This window comes from Aphelocoma coerulescens, chromosome 4A (genome assembly GCF_041296385.1).
Source record: "Aphelocoma coerulescens isolate FSJ_1873_10779 chromosome 4A, UR_Acoe_1.0, whole genome shotgun sequence".
Taxonomy (NCBI): Eukaryota; Metazoa; Chordata; class Aves; order Passeriformes; family Corvidae; genus Aphelocoma; species Aphelocoma coerulescens.
The window spans coordinates 13,969,937-13,977,199 of NC_091018.1; the positions used below are offsets into that span (position 1 = coordinate 13,969,937).

The 7,263-nt window shown below is 51.3% G+C and overlaps 1 pseudogene; it reads left to right on the forward strand.

Annotated features, from left to right (window-relative positions):
* The first annotated feature begins 487 nt into the window (after positions 1-487).
* LOC138110681 (olfactory receptor 14A16-like) lies at positions 488-1,668 on the forward strand (annotated as a pseudogene).
* Positions 1,669-7,263: the final 5,595 nt, after the last annotated feature.

Consider the following 7,263-nt stretch of genomic DNA (forward strand, 5'->3'; position numbering starts at 1 on the left):
TGGAGCTGAAGGAAGATCTGCTAGAAAAACAGAAGGGTGTTGTCGGTGATGGAACACGGACTTCGCCGGCCGCATGCAAAGCCAAATTTGATCGCACGAGTCAACTCTTTATATACTGTTCCAAACCAACAGTTCAGCAGCTACAAACTTCAGCTTCTAAGGTTATATGTTTTACATCTCCAAGGGCTACAGATTAGCATCTCCTCGCCCAATCTCCCGTTAACTATCCTACTCTTTGTCTCGCCTCTTGCTCTTTGTCTCGCCTCCTGCCAGACGCGGCCCCGGCCCGCCCCGTCTCTCGTCTCTCGCAAGGCCCCACGCCCGCCAAAGCCGTTCTCCGTGGCGACACTCTGAATCCCCATAAGGTGTCAGTGTGTGACAGGAGAAGGATTTGTGGGACATGTCTTGGATTTGGCTGAGAGCCGTTTCCCTTAAGCTGTCACTGCCTTTTCTCCGTGAACAGGTCCCCATGTCCACACACAGCCAAATGTCCAACAGCAGCTCCATCAGCCCCTTTCTGCTGCTGGCATTCGCAGACACGCAGCAGCTGCAGCTCCTGCACTTCTGTCTCTTCCTGGGCATCTCCCTGGCTGCCCTCCTGGGCAGCGGCCTCATCATCAGCGCCGTAGCCTGCGGCCACCACCTGCACACGCCCATGTTCTTCTTCCTGCTGACCCTTGCCCTCACCGACCTGGGCTCCATCTGCACCACTGTCCCCAAAGCCATGCACAATTCCATTTTGGGACACCAGAACCACCTCCTACGCAGGAGGTGCTGCACAGCCTCTTTCTCTTTCTCTTTCTCTTTCTCTTTCTCTTTCTCTTTCTCTTTCTCTTTCTCTTTCTCTTTCTCTTTCTCTTTCTCTTTCTCTTTCTCTTTCTCTTTCTCTTTCTCTTTCTCTTTCTCTTTCTCTTTCTCTTTCTCTTTCTCTTTCTCTTTCTCTTTCTCTTTCTTTCTCTTTCTCTTTCTCTTTCTCTTTCTCTTTCTCTTTCTCTTTCTTCTCTCTTTCTCTCTCTCTTTTTCATTTCAGCGGAGTTTTCCCTCCTCGCCGCCGTCGAGTGCTACGACCGCTACGTGTCCCCCTGCAAACCCCTGCAAGACGGGACCCTCCTGGGCAGCAGAGCTTGTGCTCACATGGCAGCAGCTGCCTGGGCCAGTGGCTTTCTCAATGCTCTGCTGCACACGGCCACTACCTTTTCCTTGCCCCTGTGCCAGGGCAGTGCCCTGGGCCACTTCTTGGGTGAAATCCCACAGATCCTCAAGCTCTCCTGCTCACACTGCCACCTCAGGGAACTCGGGCTTGTTGTGTTTTGCATCTGTTTAACTTTTGGTTCATTTGTGTTCCTTGTTTTCTCCTGTGTGCAGATCTTCAGGGCTGTGCTGAGGATCCCCTCTGAGCAGGGATGGCACAAAGCCTTTTGCACGTGCCTCCCTCACCTGGCCATGGTCTCCCTGTTCCTCAGCACTGGCTTTGTTGCCTGCTTGAAGCCCCCCTCCATGTCCTCCCCATCCCTGGACCTGGCACTGCCAGTTCTGTACTCGGTGGTGCCTCCAGCCCTGAAGTCCCTCATCTACAGCCTGAGGAACCAGGAGCTCAAGGATGCCCTGAGGAAAATGATGACTGGATGCTTTCCAGAAGCACAAACCTGCCTGTTTTCAGCTCCATAGGCTAAAGTGTAATCATTAGAGGCCCAGCCTGCCTTCTCAGGTTGTTTTGGTGGTGGTGGTTTGGGGGCTTTTTTTCTTCTCCTATGTTAATGTTGTGCCCAAAAGATTTTGTTATGCATCTTATTCCCTGTTTACAGGCTGAATGTGACTGTTGACAGGGACTGTGTCAATAAGGAGTCTGCTCTGTGTGTATTCACATGAAAGAAAGGACCCATCAGCAAGGTCTCAGTTTGAGATCCTTTGGTTGAGTCCATCCCTGAAGCTGGAGGGCAGGGCCAGTTTTGCAGGCGTGGGGGGGAAGAGTCCCAGCAGAGCAGCACAGCCAGGGAGCAGCAGAGCTTGGTCTTTTCAGAGCTCCTCTCTTATTACTTCCACTCTCTCCTTTGGAGCCGCTGTGATGGTGTAAGGCCAACAGCTCTGTCCGGGTGGTGCGAGTCCTGCTGCGTGTCACAGGCAGGGACAGGCCATGGGCACTGCTGGGACACAGCTGGGCTCCGCCACAGCGGTTCCATCAGCAAAGGGCATCTCCTGAAGGAGGAACTGCAGGAAGGCTTTGCTCTCCCTCCACAGTCACTGTCAGGAACAGGCCCAAGGAGCAGACTCTAAAGAGGCTGCCTGTGTTCCTTGTTCTCCCAGGGCTCGGTGGGATGAGATCAGGGTCCCAGTGTGGCCTTCAAGAGACTCAGGTGTGGTTCAGGTTTTGCTTGTTGGTGGCCAGTGCCCACCAGATGCTGAATGGTCTGTGATGAACCTTCCTGGGGCTCTGCAGCTTGTGCCAGGGCTGATGGCAGGGGAATGTTCTTCTGGAGGGACTTGGGAGCTGCCAGGAGAACACAGGGGATCTGCAGGGACAGTGTGTGCCAGGGATCAGCAGTGAGTGGAGCTCAGTGGGCACAGGCCTGTTGAGGGTGAGCTCACCCAGAGATAAAGGACTGAATGTTTCCTGTGACCCATGAGAGCTCTGCAGCCCCAGGGGACACAGCAGCTACAGGGAAAGGAGTCTGGGCAGTGACTCGTCTGACCCTATGGGAACTTGCAGAGGAGGATCCAGGGCAGCCCCAGCCCATGTGCCAGCCCTGGAACAAGGCAGGCACCTCTGAGCACCCTCCATGGCCACAGCGGAGCCTGTGTGGGAAGGGGTCAGTGCAGGGAGCACCATCAGCTGCAGAGCTCTGTCTCCCAGCTTGAGCAGCACAGCCCAGCAGAGGCAGCCCATGGCCCCGGGCAGCACAGCCCCCATGCTCTGCAGAGCAGCACCCCCAGCTCAGGGGCTGTGGGCAGCAGGGCAGAGGCTACAGCAAGGGCTGCTCAGGCCAGCACAGACGTGTTCCCCTGGGAAAGGCTCTGTGGGGAGCTGGGATGGGCCAGGAGAAGAGCAGGAGCTCGTGTGTGTGCAGAGGAGCCCTGGCAAGAGGCTGCCCTGTCCCTGGGATGGCAGCAGGAGCAGCCTGAGGAGCCCCAGAGCCAACTCTCTGCTGCTGTGCTGGGCAGCGGGGCCCTGGGGCTGCAGGAGCTTCCCAAGCTGAGGATCTCCTGAGCATTCCAGACACAGAGTCACTGTCTCGGACCTCCAGTGCCTCCAGTTCCTGCTGCAGGGCCAGACAGGACTGGGCTTCTTTGCAGGGCTGGGGCCAGGGCAGGGAGAGGAAAACAATGGACCCTTGATTATAAGACTCCCCTCAGTGTCACAATGCTCTCCATGGTTCCACGAGGCCTTGCAGTGTCACGCTGGCCCCTTGGTTCCTTTGGGCCCCACGGTGTCACTGTGGCGCCCTTGGTTACACGAGGCCCCACGGTGTCGCAAGGCACCTTTGGTTCTCCGAGGGCCCTCAGTGTCTGTTTTGCCAGTGGGCAGGGTCAGCCCCAAAGACACAGACACCAAGTTCAGGAATAGTGTAATTTATTAGAATGCAAAACTGCAAAGAATCACAAAAGGAGAAGCCCAGCAAAGCACCCAATCATCACTACCAAAGATTGCGTACAGTAATCAAGAAAGAGACAGCACCAGTTACCCTCAGGCCTCGCCATCATCCACATCCTCACATCAGCTGGGGGAAGCTGTCACAGCCAAGGACTGGAGAGCCATTCCCGCACCCTGGGAATTCCTGCAGGTGCATCCACCTTTGCGGGCAACGAGGCTTCAACCTCGCTGTGAGAGGGCCCAGCTTTGACAGCGTTGAACAAACAAGCTGACATCACTGCTAGTGTGGGAACATCTGGTTTCATTCTCCTGTTTGGTTTCTCCCAAAGCCTGGCCAGGGCTCAAGGAGGAACCGAGGGAGTTTGATCCTAAAGCCCCAAACAAGGCCAGATGGGGCCTTGTCCAGTTTCTAAATACAGAAAGGTAAATCCGTGTTTCACCAATGAACATAGAGCATATTGCTAATAATGCTTCGTTAATGAGCAGATACAAATAGAACATTTGGTTGGAAGGTTCATCTAGATGTCAACTTTGGCTCCGAGCCTGTTGTTCAGGCCTCAGTCAGGGCCTGTTGTTCAGGCCTCACTACTTCAATCAGTCCTTTGACCTAGAGACGAACTGCAACCTTCATAACAATTCTTTTGATACTACAATCTTGGATTTAAGTATTAGAAAGTCTTTGTTGACAAGCCAAAATATCATACGGGAAGTGCTTTAAGGGTATCTTTTCACAATCTTCATAGGAACGCTTAACCCAGCCATGATTAAAGAGCTGTACGTGAGTTTGATTCCATTTCCCTTTATACTGGGTGCAATTGAACAGTTTACAGTGTGGGTGCATACAACCTATTCCAGGAGACAACATCCATCCACAGACACTTTTTCCTCCATATATTCCTCTTTATCCGATTTAGGTAGGAAATGCCTTTTCTATGAAAATGCAGCGGTCGGGGATCGCCACCCTCGCTCTAGAACTCTGTTTTTATCGTGAACTGTGCTCAAGTTTCTAACCCACCATTTGGGTTGGGCCAGATGGGCCAGCCAAGGCCAGTCATCGAATCCTTCTGGACTTCCACGCACCCAGCAATTACTGAGGTTAAATGAGTTCCCTATCTCTGCTCCTGCGGTTAGAAATCAATTTAGCCAACCAGTGCTCCGATTACAAGGACAACATTAAATCAACAAGATCAACAATAGTTTCACTGTTAAGCGGTCCCTTTCTGTCTGCAGAAGTCACTCAGTGGCACATCAGTCTTCACATCGAGCGCTGTGGATCAGAGCACTTTCCAAAGGGACCATTGGGGCAAACAGGGAGATTTGGTCTGGCAGGCTCTGCAAAACAATATCCTGTAACATCTCTTTGTTCTCTCACAGAACACTTGGCTGCAGGGACACGTGCCCATCTTTCTCACCCAGCTTTCAGGATTCAAACAGTGCTGTCTTTGCCTACAGCTCTTACTTCAGCTGGCTCGGGCGGGCCATTTGGCCTCTGGACCCACACTCTGGCTCCATGATTAGGACTGGTGGATCCAAACCCTTTATCTCCATGAACAGTAGTGATGTGAAGTGGATGTCCTTTTTTCACGGTTGTTTTAAAAACTGGCAATATCAATAACTGTGCTACCCTGCCGTGGGGTTGAATGATCCAGTGTTGTTCACTATTGTTTAACAGAACTACTTTACTTTCTCCTTGATAATCTGCACCAACCACTCCTCCCACCATATGAACACTTGTCAAGGCCAAGCTTGAGTGAGCAGTTATCAAACCAAAGTGTCCCGGAGGAACCTGAATTCCTGTGCCGGTACTGATAACTCTCATTTGCTTCTGATTTATCCTAATTAATTCTAATGCCTAAAGGTCCAGCCCTGCAGCCTCTGCGATGGCCCTGTCAGGGGCCATCTCCCCCGGAACAATCTCCCAGGAAGTCCAAGTGTCACTGTCCGTGGTTGTATTTGCAAATTGGGTGCAGCCATGCGCATCCAGGGGGTTTCCATTTCCCCAGTGGGCCCATTGTTAAGGATATGGAGCACATCTGTGAGGTGGGTTTTTCATTGCCACACGTTCCCATCTCCTATATTTTTCAACTGCTCTTTTAACAACCCCTTCATCTGTTCAATCAATTCTGCAGCTTGTGGATAGTCTGGTAGATGAAAAACCCAGCAGTCTTACTCACTTTATTTTTCGCAGTAACAGACAAAGCATTCCACGTCCTAGCGTCAGCAAACCCTATAAAAACAGCCAGTTTCATCCCTTCCTCCTTCATCTGTTGTATACAATCTCACACAGTTTCCCAGCGATGTTGGGGTCCTGGCCAATCCTTTTCTGTAGCGTATTTAGTCTTATATCCCTGAGCAGCCAAAGCTAACAAATGGGTATTTGGAGCATTATTTCACAATGTCATTATATAGATGTGAAAACATAAACATCGATTTTTATTATATTATATACATGTAGATCATTAATTTTTGTTATTATTCTCGTTGTTATTATTATTATTATTATTTCCTTTGCTCAAACAAATCCAAGCTCAAGATTAAAAACTTCTTCTGTCGCTCCATGTGGGAGCGTTTCAACAACAATCGTTCCTTCTGTTGGTGCTGTTTCCGAGATGCTGTTAACAAAATTCACCCTCCTCTTCCCAAACCCACAAGTTCTTTTCCTTTTTCCATATGCAATTTTTGGATGCATTTTAATACATCCAGTGCTTCAGCTTCTTTCAATTGACGTCCTCATTGCTCGCACGGTGCTCCGACCTCAGCCCACGCCACAGCCAGCAAACCCTAGGGAAGGTCTTCCCATGCGGGAATTTTGGATGGGACCGATTCCTTACACTTACATTTAAAAAGCAGCATTTTGTTGTGATCCGGCCAGACTATACCAAATTTGTTTTACCAGTGGGCAGGGTCAGCACCAAAGACACAGACACCAACTCAAGGAATCGGCGTCATTTACTGTAGTTCAAAGCAGCAAAGAATCACAAAAGGAGAAGCTCAGCAATGCACCCAATCATCACTACCAAAGATTGCCCGTAGTGATTAAGAAAGAGACAGCAGCAGTTACCCTCAGACTTTACCGTCACCCACATCCACACATCAGCTGCGGGAAGCTGTCACAGCCAAGGACTGGAGAGCCATTCCCGGACACTGGGAGTTCCTGCAGGTGCCTCCACCCACAGGTGAGGCTTCCAACCTCCCTGTGAGAGGGCCCACCTTTGATAGTGTTGAACTAACAAACCGACAGCACTTCCAGTGTGGGAACATCTGGTTTCATTCTCCCGTTTGTTTCTCCCAAAGCCTGGCCAGGGCTCAAGGAGGAAGCAAGGGAGTTGACTTTGACCATACAGCCCCAAACAAGGCCAGATGTCAGATTTCATGGCCTTGTCCAGCTTCCAAATACAGAAAGGTCAAGCCATGTTTCACTAATGGGTGGATACATCTATCAGAGCGCTAATGACCATGCGCATTTCATGAATGAGCAAGTTCAAAGATAACCTTTGCTTGCAAGGTTCTGATGGTGCCCCAAGCCCCAGGACTGGAGGGGCCCCTTGGCTGCGGGGCTGGGAGGGAGGGAGGGAGCTGCCCCTTGTTCTCACTCTGCCTCACGCAAAGCTGGGCCGCTCACAAGTGGGGCAGCACAGCAAACAGGCAGCCTGCGAGTCTCTTCCATCCTCGTC